Below are 16,275 nucleotides of genomic sequence, written 5' to 3'. Positions count from 1 at the left end.
TCACTGTCGAAGCGCTTAGCTAGCTTGGACTTGCATTTAAGAAGTTCAGAGCATTTGTTGTCTCTGGCTTTCATTGCAGTCAGTATGTCCGAATTCATCCATGGCTCCGAGCGGGTTTTGACCCTGATGGTTCTCAGAGGAGCCATGTTGTTTAGTACTGTTGTAAATTTGGTTTTAAAGCCAAGCCATGCTTCTTCGACTAGTGAGCTCCTGAGCACATCGGACCAATCCAGTCTCTCCAGTTCTAGGTTAAAGGCCTCACTAGAGTAGGTTTTGAGGTCCCTAGATATGACTGTTTTGTGACAGTCAAATTTTAGTTTCTGTATTTTGCGGGTACAGAAAATCATAAAATGATCACTGAGCCCACATACAATAACCCCTTTCTTGGAGATTCTGGATTTGTCCGAGGTCAGAATGAGATCAATGACAGTTTGAGTAGAATCACACACTCTTGTGGGTTGGGTAATTAGCTGGCTGAAACCATGCAGATCACAGAGCCGACTAAACGATTTAAACACAGGCACTTCCTTACGATGCATGTCCGTATTCCAGTCGCCAATCAGGATTTTCTCTACAGATTCCTCCCCAGCTAAGCACCCCTCAAGAATATCATAGAACCCGTGCTGATCAGGCGGTCTATAGACGGTGCCAACTAGTACTGATTTAGCATTTTTGAAAATTAATTCAACCCACACAGTTTCAATTTCATCATGCTGTAATTCAGTACGAGTAACATATTCAGTGTCTTTGTGAATATACATGCACACGCCACCACCATGCCTGTTTCTGTCGTTCCTAATGACAGTATAGTTTTCTATTTCTATCTCTGGGTCCTTAGTGGACTCGTCAAGCTTAGTTTCAGAAAAACACAGGATGTTTGCCTTACCGTTTTGAAATAGATGTCTGATCTCTGCCAGTTTGCGACTGAGGCTATTCACATTCAAATGAAACAGATGAAGGCCGTTGGTTTCGACGATTGTGTTAATTTCGTCTGTGTTGAAATAGTCTGAGGTGTGAATGTGGATGGGCGGTGGAATTTCCGTGGCTGAGGTGTGAGTGGGGAGGGGCGGTGGAATGTCAATGCCATTGTCCTCAGTAGTCCTGGATTGACTGTGCATGTCAGGACATGTCCTGCACATGTCAATGCCATTGTCCTCAGTAGTCCTGGATTGACTGGGGGTGTGGGGGAGGGGGGGGTGTTCCTCGGTTTCGATCACAGCCGGGTTGGTTTCAGCAAACATAACGCCCGCGGTGAAATAAGGGGGTCCGCTGGCGTTGGTTGTATGCTGTGGGGGAGAGGCTGGAGAGCGTTCCCAGGCTGATCTTGGAGTTGCGTCCGTGGTCAAGTCCATGGAGGCGGCGCTCTGGAAGCCGTGGCGCGTTGCGATGGAAACGGCTGTGGCTTGCGGAAGTACCTCTTGCTGTAGGAGCAGTCTCGCTTGTGAGACCGCTTGTGATCGTGTAACCGGTCCAGGATTGAAATGAATGTCTCCCGATAGCAACAGGCATAAAATAATCACAGTTCTGCGATCCATTTTGCCAGTCGGGGGCTTGTACTTGCGATTCGGGTTCGCTGTTAACAGGCCATGAATCGCCGCCGACCCAAAAGAAATGTGTTTGCATTCCAAACCATTTAGGAGGAAATAGTCGCTGTGAAACTCAAACTCCTCTGCTTCGTTTCCGTATCGTTCCATCTCTTCTTGGTGTAAACTCCATGTTGAATTAAAGCATGCGTCCGTAATCCATAGGATGAAGAATAGGTAAAAGGCGGAACAAGTTGAAAACATAGCTACCGGTTCTTGGTTGGAGAGAGCTCCTGGGAATGCGACTGCTCAGGTCGAATGACTCCTCAAGTACGAGGTACGAGTACTGAGGTGACGAGATTAGGGGTTTAGGTATAGTTTTACTGAGGTTAAGGTTATTATGGTTAGGGTTAGTCGTATAGTTTTACCGAGGTTAGGTTTAGAGTTAGGTTTAGGCTGTCATCCACAGCGACTGGCCAGTCACAGCGCACCCTCTGTCACTCTACGTCACCAACCCGCTGAAGAACCATACTCGGGGAATGCGGAACTCTCATGCTGGCTTAACGAATACCGGACTTCTCGCCTCGGCGAGTGGACTTCACGTTTGGCGAGTGGACTTCCCCTTTTGCAGAGAAGTCTTCACTTTCCGAGGCGAGTCGCCAAGACCAATCGCCCCAGAAAGTGAAGTCTTCTCGGCAAAAGGGGAAGACCACTCGACCCGAAAGTGAAGCCCCAAGATGGTCCGTTGCTGCCCTCTAAAGGCCCGAAATAATTCCCAGAATAGTGCCAGTGACATCTTTTCAACAGATCTCCATCTCTCTGCCTCACTGAGCGCATAACCAACGGGACGTCCATATGCTACCCTGCAGACAGCTATATCATTTGGATAGATGCACCAACGCAAAGCCAAGTAGCCAGGTGCCTGTATGTGTTTGGTTCCAAAACACCCCAGATAATAACCTGCAGGAAAGTGAAGGCTCGTTTGAGAAATATTAACAACAATCAAAGCATTAATGTATTTATTGGAAACACCCAAGTTGATTAAAGCGCCAAACGGAAAGATAAGGAGGGACTTGGAAGCAAGTGATATGAGTAGTGATATGGCTGACTGAGTAAAATAAAACAATCTACCTGAAAATAGATAGCTATAAATGAAGAGCAATTTCCGCAATTTCCGCAATTACCATTTCCGCAATTTCCATTTCCGCAATTTCCGCAATTTCCATTTCCGCAATTTCCTCAATTTCCATTTCCGCAATTTCCACAATTTCCATTTCCACCATTTCCGCAATTTCCGCAATTTCCGCAATTTCCATTTCCATTTCCAACTATTAATGGCAGCTGGGTTTCATCATTCAAATAAAATAGAATTCTGTCCGTTTAGCTATAAAATTATGTCAGGGAATAGGGATACACAGTATATGTCTTTCATTTGCATTGCATCTCCCCCCCCCACCCCAAGCTTTTATTTTCGTTCGAGTAATAGTACAACTCTAATAGTATTACTTATAATAATGTAATTAAAGATAACTTCATTCAGATTTATTTATTTTTATTTCATTTTCCAGATTTATTTTTCTTCTTTTTTTTAGATTTTCATTGGTGGGCCAGTCATAATGGTCCCGCGGGCCTGATGTGGCCCGCGGGCCTGAGGTTGAGTATCACTGGTTTAGTGTCTATAGTGTTTGGAAGCGCTTTCAATAACAAAACATCCTGCTTTCTGCATTATGTGCAATTTAGAACAGTACACGCAGGACCGAGTCATTTCCAACGAGTGCTTCCAACTCCATGCTGCTCAATGTTTTGCCACTCAGTGGATGCAGGCACATTGTCGCGTCAAAAATGTTCAATTAAAATGTTGCCATGTTGCCAACATTATGTTGGTTGCATTTCAAGATGAGGAAAGATAGAAGACAGTTTATTTCTATCAAGGTTTATTATTATATTTTTTACAAGTCACCACAGCATAAATATTGCACTGCAATTATGTATAAATAATAAATAAAGAAGAAAATGGATATATACACAGTATACATTGGTTCCTTGGCCTACTGTGCGTGCAAAGTTTCACGCCAATCAGTCCAACGGTGCCGGGGATTAGCTGTTCATAGACACGCTGGCTGACTGAATGACAGGCGGACAGGAGTGAAAACATAGGGTGCGTTTGGATGCATACCAGGATCACTTGCGTATACATTTGTATTGCACAGCTAGTGCACTATATCCGAACGCACCCATATAATAATAATAAAATAAAACTTTATTTGTATAGCACCTTTCATGACATGAAATGCAGCTCAAAGTGCTTTACAGAGCAATGGAGAAAAAAAAGAAAATCAAGGCAACGACATTATAAAACAAGCAGTAATGCAATAGTGAGGACATGAATAACAAAAAATAAAAGATCAATTAAAAGCAATGTTGTAGAAGTGGGTCTTGAGCTGTGCTCTAAAAATGTCTACAGAGGCTGCCTGACGAAGGTACAGTGGGAGCTTGTTCCATGCCGTCGGCCCGTAGAAGCAAAAAGCTGCTTCCACGTATTTTTTATTTATTTTTTAGAACAGGCCAGCAGTGGAAGACCTTAGGGGGCGGTTTGGGACACATTTAGGCAGGCAGTCATGTAGGTAGGAAGGTGCGAGACCATTGAGAGCTTTATACACAAGTAAAATCATTTTAAAATCAATCCTAAAAACAACCGGAAGCCAGTGCAGTGAAGCCAAAACTGGAGTAATATGATCTCTCATCTTAGTTCTAGTTAAAACTCTGGCTGCTGCATTTTGGACAAGTTGGACATATAGTCTCCGGTATTATTAATCTGTGTGATGGGGGAGTTCACCAGTAGCAATTCACTGCATGGCTGCATGCCATGCATCTGTTTAAAGTTTCTTCTGGTCTGTACTTAAAAAGAGAACAAAGACAATAATAAGCCAATGGGGGTGCAGTTTAGCGAAAAGTGGAAAGATGAGGGGAAAAAAGGAGACATAATATGTCTTTGATGGACATTTTCCATGCAACACCGACGCTGCCAAATAGGACATTGATTGTGCCTGTAACGTTACATCACCAGCCTGATCTAGGCAGTGATCTGAATCTACTGTAGCCTATAGTAGGCCTACTTTAGTGTGCAAAGACAGCCAGAAATTCCCCTGATTGCATTCATTTAATCAAAAACAGACTTCTGTATTGCTTTCTCTCTCTCAGTTCACTGTCAGCTGAAAAGTGTTGGTTAAAAGTTTTTAGATTGCAGACTGGGTCATTTCTATGCTAATATGAATACATTACTCATGGGTTTCACACATCAAAAGCAGCGAGCTTGAGTGTGGATCATACTTGGTTGTTTGTTGATCAACTCAATTGATCCACTCAATATAGCGCATCTGATCAGCTGATCAATCAAAAAGAGGTGGTTGCCACCATAGACATAGAAAGGTAGAAGCCTCCTTCTGCTCTGGGGCGTCTGTACTCAAGTGAGGGCAAGCTTCCGCGTTGGTGCTTCCTGCTTCGCTAGTCTCATGTAGTCGTGCAGGTCTGAGACATAGAGTTATAAAGGATAGAGTGAGGACTGGAGAGAAGCCCCCCCCCCCCCACACTTCATTTCAATGGAAGTTTCTCAGTACCGTTTTGAAGCACCCGGAAGACTGCCGGAAGTACCATTATAACGCAATGGCTCGAGCGAGCAGAAGTTAAGCCCGGACCTCAAATTTAAGGTCCGGGATGACGCACGTTACGCACATAACATCAGTGAACGTCCGTCCACCTCCACGAACGTGTTGCCGTTCCACTTTTCGCCAGTAGGTAGTGGCAGCTTCAACGTTGGATAGCCCTTCTGGGGCCTTGTTCTGAGAAGTCCCGTAAAAGACGCGCTGTGATTGGCCAGTAGTCACTTGAGTGGCAGCGTGGTGTAGCATACTTCCGGCGCACTTCCGCTCTCACGTCGATATATCCAATGAACCGCAGCGGCCAGTGAGGCATCTACTTTTTTTATATCTATGGTTGCCACCCCTGCCTTATTCCAATGTCTGAACTATATTGGCCAGCTATATTGAGCCTAAACCTCTGGCTTAGGCTCAAAATCCTTGTTAGGGGAGGAGTCAGAGATGTTGTTTATCTTCTTGAACATTTGGCTGATTTCTACAAAGGTCTTGTTTTTGGTCTCAGGGAGGACAAAGTAGATGTAGACGGCACACAGTGCACAGATCACCATGAACACCAGGAACACGTAGGTCTGCAGTGCTTCCTGTACACACATAGAACAAAACAGGAAATACATTGTTCAACCGGGGAAGGATTGCTGTAGCCTCTGAACAGTCATACTCGATGAATTGAGTATGAAGAACCACAAACAAGCGAATAGGACCGGAAACAAGCAAATAGGCTTTATTGTGTTTAAATCCTATTGAACTGTATACTTTCCTGTGTTTTTTTCTGAAAACTGTATTCAATCAATCAATCAATGGACCCATCTGCTTTAATTCTTTCATATAAAAGACAGTGGGGCTCGGGTGAAACCTCGCACAGATTTAAAGTCTTAGATCATAGATACGTCATAGATGACAGACATCAGCTGGCCACATGAAGTCGGAGATCCACACTACACAACATTAGATTTTGTCATTCTGCCCCACCCTGGCGAAACTGTTTTCTGCTAAACCTGTCCCTGCTGTGCAAGATACTACAATACACAATACACAAGGATACAGCTGCCTACCTGCATGAAAGGGAATAGCATTGATACTATGAAGTTGCACATCCAATTAAGACCTCCTCCAATCATGAGAGCAGGAGGTCTGTAGGTCTGCTCAAATAACTCTGTGTTCACAACGTAGTGTGCCCCTGAAAGAGAGGACAGACACAAAATAAAGATCAGGGATGCAACATGCTTCTTTATTCTCATTTCTCATTGAAATCATCCGGTATAGCTACCTGCACAGCACAGAATATATTCAAAGAGCACAAACAAATTAAAATTTATATTTTGGACCTGGCCAACCTGACTCAACCTTCTTATTGCACTCAAATATAGCCTACTAAATAATTTTTCACTATTTGCTTGCTTTTTATGTTGTTGTGAAAAATGTAAGAAGTATAGCCATTAGTAGGGCAAGTCCTTAGCTAATGTCTACAGTTTACAGCTTATAGTCTGTATTAAATATCTTCTTACATGCACCGACGCTGGCAGGTATGTTGGCAAGTATGATGCAGGAAAAGCTGAGAAAGGGAATCCATGATGCGTGGCCCTGCTCAAACAGAAAAGAAAATGAATAGATAAAAAAGAAAAAGAAAAGTTGAAATGGTTTGCATATAATGACTAAAAGCCCAAAATAAAAAACAGTTTCAAAGTGGTTAAAGGGTGAACGTCACCCTTTTTGCAAAAAAAATATATGTTAATGACGTTTAGAAGATTTAGAAACTTTCCTGGGGTCTTTATGTGTGTAATATGTGGTTTTAGATATTTTAGATTTTAGCAGTGACCCCAGTGTCTCTGATGTCAATGGACACTGGGCTCACTTACTTCCTGGACTACATGTTGTCTCATGCAGTAAGACAGCCCTCACCCTATCCACAAGGTGAAGTGTCCCTTTAATGCATTTATGGTTGGAGAGAAGAACACATCTATAGCATACAGTATGTGTCACATCACATGTAACCTCGGAAACCCAGACATTTATCACATGTAGATGGACGGGTGTGACTTGAGACTGGTTAGACATCAAACAAATGTTCAGAAGGTTAGAAAATAATGCAGAAAAAACTGAATGTCACTCACTGTCATTGTCAGACAGTGGGACAGTGAGTATTTAATATGTTTGTGAAATTAATGTTAGTGAGTGAGGCTTTGTTACATCTAGTATTGATCATACTTGAATATTGAGGAACACAGTTAGCAGAGCTAAGCCGACGGCCATACCACCAAAGTAAAGGAGGAGGAGGATTCTTCTGCCCAATCGATCAATCAAAAACCCCTAGGGAAACAAAAAACGTTCATGTTTGCCTACATTCAAACACTTTCACACATTGCTAAATGTCTTAATATTTTGGTTTATTTAGTGAAGTTCCTTTGAGACATTCCGCATCTTTCAGATTGATGTATACGCTGAACAACATGGTCCGAAGATGGAGCCCTGTTCCAGTAAAGCTTCAGAATTTAGATGTACAATGAGCGGTGAAGCAACTATTTCACAAACCTTTGAAATTGCAGAAGGTATACTTATTCTTATATAGTCTAGTTACTGAACCCTTTTCACAGATGTGTCAGAGTCGCGGCAAATTAAATTAATTAGTCCGTTTATTTTAGGTTTATCACAGAGCAAACACTTACACGTACACCTAATTTAATGATGAGCTGAAATTTTAAATATGTCTTTCTACATTTTAGAGCACAATAGGTAGGCTACATGATCTGTCCATGCTGGAACGCCATAACACCTAAATTAAACACACAATTAATGTTATCAGTTGTGTATACCCATCAAAATGTCTTCTGTGAAAAGGGTCTATTTCAGCTTCAGTTGCACTAATTTGAAATCATGAAGGGTAAGCATTGATGTAAGATGTGAAAGATTACAGTTGATGTTAAGTGATCGTACTTACACCAACAATGGAGGATATGAGTCCTGTGACACCTAAGCTAATAGTGAAGTAGGTAGTGAGGTTTTCGTCGATGCCAGCATCCTCTAAGATCATGTTAGTATAATAAAATAGCTGTTGAGGGAGCAAAAGACAGGTATGTGTAAATAAAAGGAATGATTATGAACTTAATCAACAATTCTATTTTTATCGTTTAAATTCTTGCTAAAACGTGGTAATTCAATGTGATGGGACGGTATGTTCCATATTATACATGATCCATCTTTGTGATTAATGTTGTGCTTGCACCTGGTATGTGCATGACCTTGCAGACAATGATGCTTTTGTGAATCCCCTTTATATCCCCCTGGGCTGAGTGTGTGAACCTTAGAACAATAACATGCCTGTGTGACACTGAATGAACAAATGTTCAAAAGTTTGTTCCTGGTAAATTAGTTTCCTTTCCTACAGTGGTGGGAAAAGTACTCATATTTTGTACTTAACTGCAGTGTAGAAATACTTGAGTATTCAACATTTACTTGAGGGAAAAGTACAAAAGGCCAAAATGTATATCAGGGTAAATGTGCTTAGTTAAATTCCACCGCTGGTTTCCTACCACATTTATTCCACTGAGAGTCCGACCACTCATGATGACAATGACACTGATGATCTGCCAGCGGACAGCTTGGCTCCTCATGAGCTTCAGCACCGACACCTTCTGGAGGCTGGCTTGGGTACCTCTCCACCTGCAGCTCCTTCAGTTCCTGGGACACATCTTCCTTCCCTAGGTACCTCCTGAGAGCTGTACACATAAAATATACACACGCTTAAAGATTTCCCGATGTATGTGTCATTGTGGGTTGTTTAGAGAAGTTGTCATAAAACACATTATGTGGAATGGTTAGGTGAACAACACACCAGTGGAAATATTGATCAAAAACAACTTTGGTTTGTATTTCATTGCATGACACCTTTGAAATGGATTACACAAAGAAAAAGGGTCATTTTCAAGTGAAAATGCTGTGCCACTTTAACACTTGAAAAGGGCACTGCAATGAAGTACAGTATATAATACATTAACCTTCATCAGCACCAGAACTGTCCATGCCCTTCAGTATCTCTGCTTTCCTAACCCAAAAATACAGGAGACATAAGAAAGAGAGAGAGAGAGCTCTGGGAAGGATTCAAATCCCAGGCTTTCAGCAACATATGTTCGGAGCTAGTAAGATACACGGTCAATCAGCAGGTAACGAGGGCTCTCAGGAACATTACCTTGCTCAGCACCAGCATCATTATTCTTATCAATCAGCAGGTAACGAGGGCTCTCAGGAACAAAGGGCAGCACACACAGCTGAAGTAGAGCAGGAATGGCCATAAAAGCGAAGAGGAAGTTCCATCTGGTCTCCTACAATCAAATCTGTACAATAAAACCAAATTGTAAAAATAAAGACATTAAAACGTAGGATAAGTGATTTTCTTTGGTTCTAAAATAAGTGTTATATTCTGTCTCTCCAGCTCTTTATTAAACATAATCAGGATAGAGGACTCGGGACATGATTCAGAAGTACTATTGAAAGTAAAGGCACAAAGAAAAGAGCAGACAAAATTGGATCTGGAAGACTAATACAAATTAAGCTGATAAATGAGTACTCTCCTGATTGGCTGAAATCTTGCAACCCACCTGAAAATGTACTTTCTGTTCATTAAAGAGCTGGAAAGACAGGGAGACACTTAATGATTACTATAAGATTATAGCTTTAACCTTTTAATAAAAAACATTTTAACCAAAGAATAACACCTTTAAAAAATGGTATTGGTTGATTGATAACTTTTGCACCACTTACATTTTTTATTATCCTTAGTAGCTGGCAGGACAGCTTTCATATGCTCTCATATGTGTATTTCATCATGGAATGAAGAACAAACAAAATACAAATTGAATGATGAAATATTTATATGAACCACATTATCAATATTTATATCAAATGAAAATGAAAGGCTATTGCATGATCACCAATTTCTCACTAATGCCTTCCAATTATATTCTAATTAGCTTTCATAGTGTAATCTAAATTAGCAGGGGCAAAGAGTATGTTTTCACATCAGTTTGTGTGTGTGTGTGTGTGTGTGTGTGTGTGCGCGAGCGCGCGTGTGTATGTGTGTGTGTGTGTGTGTGTGTGTGTGTGTGTGTGTGTGTGTGTGTGTGTGTGTGTGTGTGTGTGTATGTGTGTGTGTGTGTGTGTGTGTGTGTGTGTGTGTGTGTGTGTGTGTGTGTGTGTGTGTGTGTGTGTGTGTGTGTGTACATGTGTGCATGTGCGGGTGTGTGTGTGTGTGTGTGTGTGTGTGTGTGTGTGTGTGTGTGTGTGTGTGCGCGCGTGTGTGTGTGTGTGTGTGTGTGTGTGTGTGTGTGTGTGTGTGTGTGTGTGTGTGTGTGTGTGTGTGTGTGTGTGTGTGTGTGTGTGTGTTAGCAGCTAATGTTGTAAACTATAAAACTCAACAGCATCAGATTTCTAGTGCATGCTGCCAGGGGGCCACTCAACCTCAGAATATGTTTCAAATCAGCATCAGGGTGGTGCTAATTACCATCTTTATGTGTTGGCTTTAACTCTTGAGCCTAAGTCATAGTCATATATTCAAAATGTTTTTCCCACAAGACTCCTTGATTCATGACGCAACTCCACGAGTGCCGAATGGCAATAGATCGTGACGGAGGGGCGCCATCTCAAGCAAACTTGAGCCACGAGAGACACCATCGAGCTTGAGTTGCCGTGTCAAACGTTGCGAAGTTTGTTTAGCCAACTCAACCCCATTCAAGTTGCGACCCGATACGGACAGAATGTTCTGGCGAGATCGTTTGCCCCGACTGCCATCTCAAAGTAACTACTGGCCAATCACAGCGTGTCCTTGCACAAGTGCACTGGCCAATCACAGCGTATCCTTACTCAAACGCGAAGGCCATTCGGTACTCGCCAACAACTCAGCCTAGGCATGCCCATTCCTGCCTACTTTGAACTTTCAACCCCAAAATGTATGTCACCTCTAAACAAGGCAGAGCCAAAAGCAATCTCACTTCGACTCATAGGGGATGCCACTAATGCAAAAACCTGTTGCTGCAGCATGATTGATCAGATAGACAATGTTATCTGTGAAACTCTTCAAATTGTGTGGGCCCCAGCCACTTTTATTGTATATTGCCGTTATCGGGATGTCTGTGTAAAATAAAATAAACTACTATATAGTATAAGTATGACACTTCTGAACAAGCAGTTTATGTACTCGTACACTTTGGGAACTACTGACATGCCCGAGCAGCTCTGGAAGACCCAGCACTTGTCCAACGATGATACCCATGAAACAGCCAACTCCAATGAGCTGTCCAAAAGCCCCACGGTGTTGTATGGGGGAAATCTCAGCCATGAAGATTGGGATGGTGTTTCCTCCAATGCCTACAGGGCGGCATAATTACATTGCATTTGATAATGAACTTCATATCATGCATGCCTTTATTCTGAAAATGTCGACTGAAAATGAGTGCTCCTTGTCTTCCAGTTTCAAGAAACAGTTTCTAGTTATGAAAGTTCCTGGGTTGCCCTCAGCTCTTGTCCATCATGCAGTGAATCCTCTCTGCCAGAGACAATGCATTTCCCCATTAAGACTCTTTGTTTGTTTGTTTGTTTGTTTTCTTTTTACTCTTGAATGCAACATTCGATCATATCCAAACTGGAACCGCTGTTGAGGGGCTCTTGCTTTGGCTTATATAATGCGACGTGTGCTCTTCTTGGCTGCCTTCTGCAGAGTTGGACCAATATGTGTCATGCTGCGCTGCACTCCGTTAGGCTATTTAACAAGACAGATGTCTTTCATGTTAATATGAATGGGCTCCTCATAATATGAATATAGTAAAATTATTCCTTTGCATTGTAGTGACTCGTCTTGTGACTCGAGTGGTCTCGGTGGGAGAAGAGTCAATTGGTCCGAGACAGAGTCAAGACCAAGACAAATGAAGGGCGAGACCAAGACGAGACAGAGTCAATGAAGATTTTGTCTCGAGACGAGACAATGTCTTGAGTACTACAACACTAATGGTCAGTGTGTGATGGCCATAAATATAACAACCTTTTTTTCTTCTTCTGGACTATTTTCTTTGGACTCAGAGAAAGAACCCTATATCTCCCAGACTCCCTCCCCAATAAGAGTTCATATAGTTTGAATGAATGTAGAATTATGTGCAGGATGAAAATTGCATACTGTACATACTGTTGTAAGGGAGCTTAAATATTTCATTTTAAAAAGGAAATGTCGGCAGACGTGCCTACGGTTGCCTACTCCGACTCTAGAGTGCAGTCAGAGCACCCCCAAAAAGTCTGCCTGTCTATTTCCCCCCGCAGCTTCCTCATGGCTGCACCCCTTTCTATTTGAACTATATTTATGTGTACTAGGGTTCATGCCATATGATGTGCAGTCTGCGAGACATTCACTGCAAGTATCAGTAGTCAATATTTTGATTTAATTGAACTTTTCTCTTTACTCACCACAATGTAGTCCAAGTAAGAAACGGCCAATGATCATCATCTCAAAAGAGCTCGATCTCTCAGCTACAGCCATGAATAGAGCACCTACTAGAGTGAAACTATTATTCATCAACAACGTTCCCCTCCTAAAGAGATAAGTATACAAAAACGTTAATTTGTAGAATATTTTGTTTTGTTGAAAAACAAACATATTCATGTTTCTCCTTTTTTTTGTGGCCTTTCTTCATGTAATTGGTCTTCGACTCCTCACTAATGAGATTTTACCATTTCTGTCTAGTGTCTACTTGTTCATGTGTCACAGAAGAGCTCAGCCAGCCATGTGACATGTTCTCCAAAGACATTAAACGTTGCTGAATTTAGCTGATAATTCAGTCAAATGGCTAAACATCATTGCTCGGTTTTGCCAAGCACCAATTCTAAACTAATGATGGATGGGAAACAGGGTGATGGTGGTGCGGTGTTTCCTGGTGCACTAAATAAATCTACGCGTAAAGAGTAAAGTATAGTTTGTGTGGTTACCTTCCCAGGACCTTGACCAGGAGCGGCACCGCCACGGTTCCAAACATGGCACCAATGCTTCCTATGGAGACCGTTATGGACCACAGTATGATAGATCTGTCAGTACCCAGGGGCTCTACGTACCGGTCCAACCATGTCTGGTTGTAGAAATCCTGCACATACTGAGTACAAAAAACACAGTGTGTTATTATGGTCAGGCACACATAGACATCAAAGGGGGCTTGATTGACCCCTGACCTTTTATTATTTATTTATTTTCTATGGTGAAAGAAATGCAAATGCCCCCTCCTGGCAGCATTCAGGAGAAGTGCCTTTTTTCCAAACTCTCCTGAATAATTTACGCCACATCTTCAGTATAGCTAAAGAGTGCGGGTCGTGCCCCAACATAGCTGATCTACAAGCTATCTTTGTGGATCAGCTATTATCAACATTTTTGGCCCAAAATAAATAATAAACTCTCAATAGCATTCTCTGCATGTCCCTGATTATGGTTAATAGTAGTGGTAGTTGTTAGTAGTATTGGCAGTAGCAGGACTCATAGTTGCAGCAGTATTAAGTGATTGATTGACAGTAAAGATGACAGCTTGTCCTTATTGGTCGAACTCACCAGAGCAGGAGCGTTGACCACAGTGATGTCATAGCCAAAGGTAAATGATGAACCCAGAGAGCCGAAGATGGCTGCAATTATCAGGGCTGCTGGTAGTCGCTGTCCCCATTCACGCACGCACGCACGCACGCACGCACGCACGCACGCACACACACACACACACACACACACACACACACACACACACACACACACACACACACACATTCCATATATGTACAATATGTTGTAAAGATACATTACACCATTATACCTGTAGCCTACTTCAAATCTACAGTAAAAGTATGTTAATGTCATGCTTTCATCGAATTCTCAGTATACTGTATTAGTTAGTCACATTTCAAATGACATTTTAATATACTGAAATACACGTCACCCATTTTCCAAACTATGATATATTTCTGGTTGGAGCCCCTGATTGTATATTTAAGTTCTTCAAGTTTGAGATGACTCAACTCAACTCAAACTGTAGATAGCACGTACTGTATCACAACGACCAATGGTGGACCAAAGTACAGGTTAAAAATAGAAAAGACAGAACAGTACATGCATGCAAATGTAACAAACGTGGCATGGCAACAATATGGAGGAACACATAGACAAAATAAAAATAGAGCTAAAGGCAGTGTAACATTTACATAATCAGGCATTGTCGAAGGCCACAGATGTGACATAACATCCTCTCCACCCACCCAGGACCCCATATGATTGAAAATTGGTGATGTGCTCATTTGTGTGTAAAGGGCGAGGTCGTGTGCACGCATCCGCCTGGGTGACGGCAGACTGCTGGGGGGTCAGATCAACATATGGAATGAATTCTGCACTGGCCATGCGTATATGGAGCATGTCTTTGAGTGTACAGGGTGCTGAAAACTAAATACAGAGTTCAAGAGAATGAAAGGTTAGCCCCAAGCATACAAAATTGCAAATGTAATCAGATGGTCCTAATGCAGTATTTTGGCTAAGCAGTTTCTCCTTTCACAATAAACACTCTATGATAGCTATATGGCAGATGGTTCCTTATCTTCCTTGTTTAAGCCTGAAATTAAGAGATTTCCTCAGTGAGGAATGAATAATTACCGTACAACTAAATGTCAGATGACTAAAATATAATGCAAAGAGAGTAATGGATGGAAGACATTCCAAAACGGACCATGTCCAGTTGGCTCAGAAGAGTACTGACCCTCGGAAAGACCTACATAGACTTCCAGGAAGATGAAAGGTTAGCCTCAAGGATACAAATATAATCCGACGACCCTGGTGCAGTATTTTGGCTAAGTAGTTCTCCTTTCCCAGTGAACACTAATGCAGATGACGTTTATATGGTTAATTCGGTCCACATAAAATCAAACCACTTTAAGTTTGTACACCGACCAGACCAAACTGAAAAATACCTCCTTGTCTTTGCAGTTGTCCGTCTTATGGTTTGTGTTTGCATCTGTATGGCTAGTGTCCATCAGGTTGTTGTTGGGTTGATTTGGGGTGTCCTCCTCCCCCCCCAGCTTGTGGTTGTTGTTGCTATTGGGTTGATTTGGGGTGTCCTCCTCCCAATCCATCTTGTGGTCGTTGCGTTGATTTTGGGTTACCTGATCCATCCTTTTGGTTGTTGTTCAGTTTAGTTGGGATCAACACCCTGACTTTGACTTGTGACTTTGGTGGCTATACTGAGGAGGTTGGCCACCGTGGAAGAGCTGGTCCTGGTAGCTGCTAGTATGAGCAGACAAAAGGGGATGCTAGGTTGAAGCCATGGTGAATTTGATAATTTGGGTTTTGATAATAGAGAGAGAAAGAGAGAGTGAGAGAGAGAGCGAGAGCGGGAGAGTTAGAGTGAGTGTCAGAGAGAGTTGAGAGTTTGCCAAATGACTCATACACATGGTGTCTGCTGTCAGTTGCATAACATTTCCAAAAATAAAATGGAAGGAAGGCAACTTGTTAACTGAGAAAGTGAAGGAACAAATATCAAAACAACATGATTCATAACACAAGGAAATATAAAACCACAGATTTAGCAACTTTTGCTATCAGAGACATACTATATTTTTAATAATTAATAATTAATTAATTATTAAATTCAAGACAATTGTCTTTTCTTTCTTTTGCTTTTTATGCATTCATGGCTAGGATGGTGAGAGTCGCTGTCCCCATCTGCGTGCGCACACACGCGCACACACACACGCTCCGCAAGCTTCATTTTCCATTCACCAGCTGTTTAAAAACCCAGAAGAGATGCCTGCTGTAAGCTGCATCTTCTTGAAGCGACTGTCTGGAAGCGGCTAAAGTAATGTTGATTAACTCAGATGGGACAAGACCCAGTGGCAGGCCTAAGTAGACCTCGAAGACGACCATGTTGGCACTGCTGACATGAAAGCACTCGGCATTGACCAAGCCATACTAATGGACATAAATTAATTAACATATTTGCAGCAGGATTGATTTAGACGCCTTTCAGTTAATATATAACTGAAATATACAACCACGTTGAGCTTATAGATTGTCTATGTTCACTGCTACTTTGGAATTTCTTAGA

At 42.0% G+C, this 16,275-nt stretch overlaps 1 pseudogene across 1 annotated transcript; it reads right to left on the bottom strand.

The window, feature by feature from the left end:
- Positions 1–5,106: 5,106 nt before the first annotated feature.
- On the bottom strand, positions 5,107–15,537 carry LOC308326642 (solute carrier family 2, facilitated glucose transporter member 9-like; annotated as a pseudogene). Its single transcript, XR_013966229.1, has 12 exons — positions 15,143–15,537; positions 13,749–13,847; positions 13,142–13,302; positions 12,623–12,747; positions 11,391–11,536; positions 9,363–9,495; positions 8,707–8,892; positions 8,115–8,225; positions 7,385–7,486; positions 6,685–6,760; positions 6,232–6,356; positions 5,107–5,760 (listed from the first exon to the last, which is right to left on the bottom strand). The product of XR_013966229.1 is annotated as a solute carrier family 2, facilitated glucose transporter member 9-like (transcript).
- Between the last annotated feature and the right edge of the window lie 738 nt (positions 15,538–16,275).

Source organism: Protomyctophum bolini (genome assembly GCF_963924005.1).
Source record: "Protomyctophum bolini genome assembly, chromosome: 13".
NCBI classification, from domain to species: Eukaryota; Metazoa; Chordata; class Actinopteri; order Myctophiformes; family Myctophidae; genus Protomyctophum; species Protomyctophum bolini.
The sequence above is the reverse complement of the archived record's forward strand: the minus strand, read 5'-3'. Positions and strand labels throughout refer to the sequence as shown.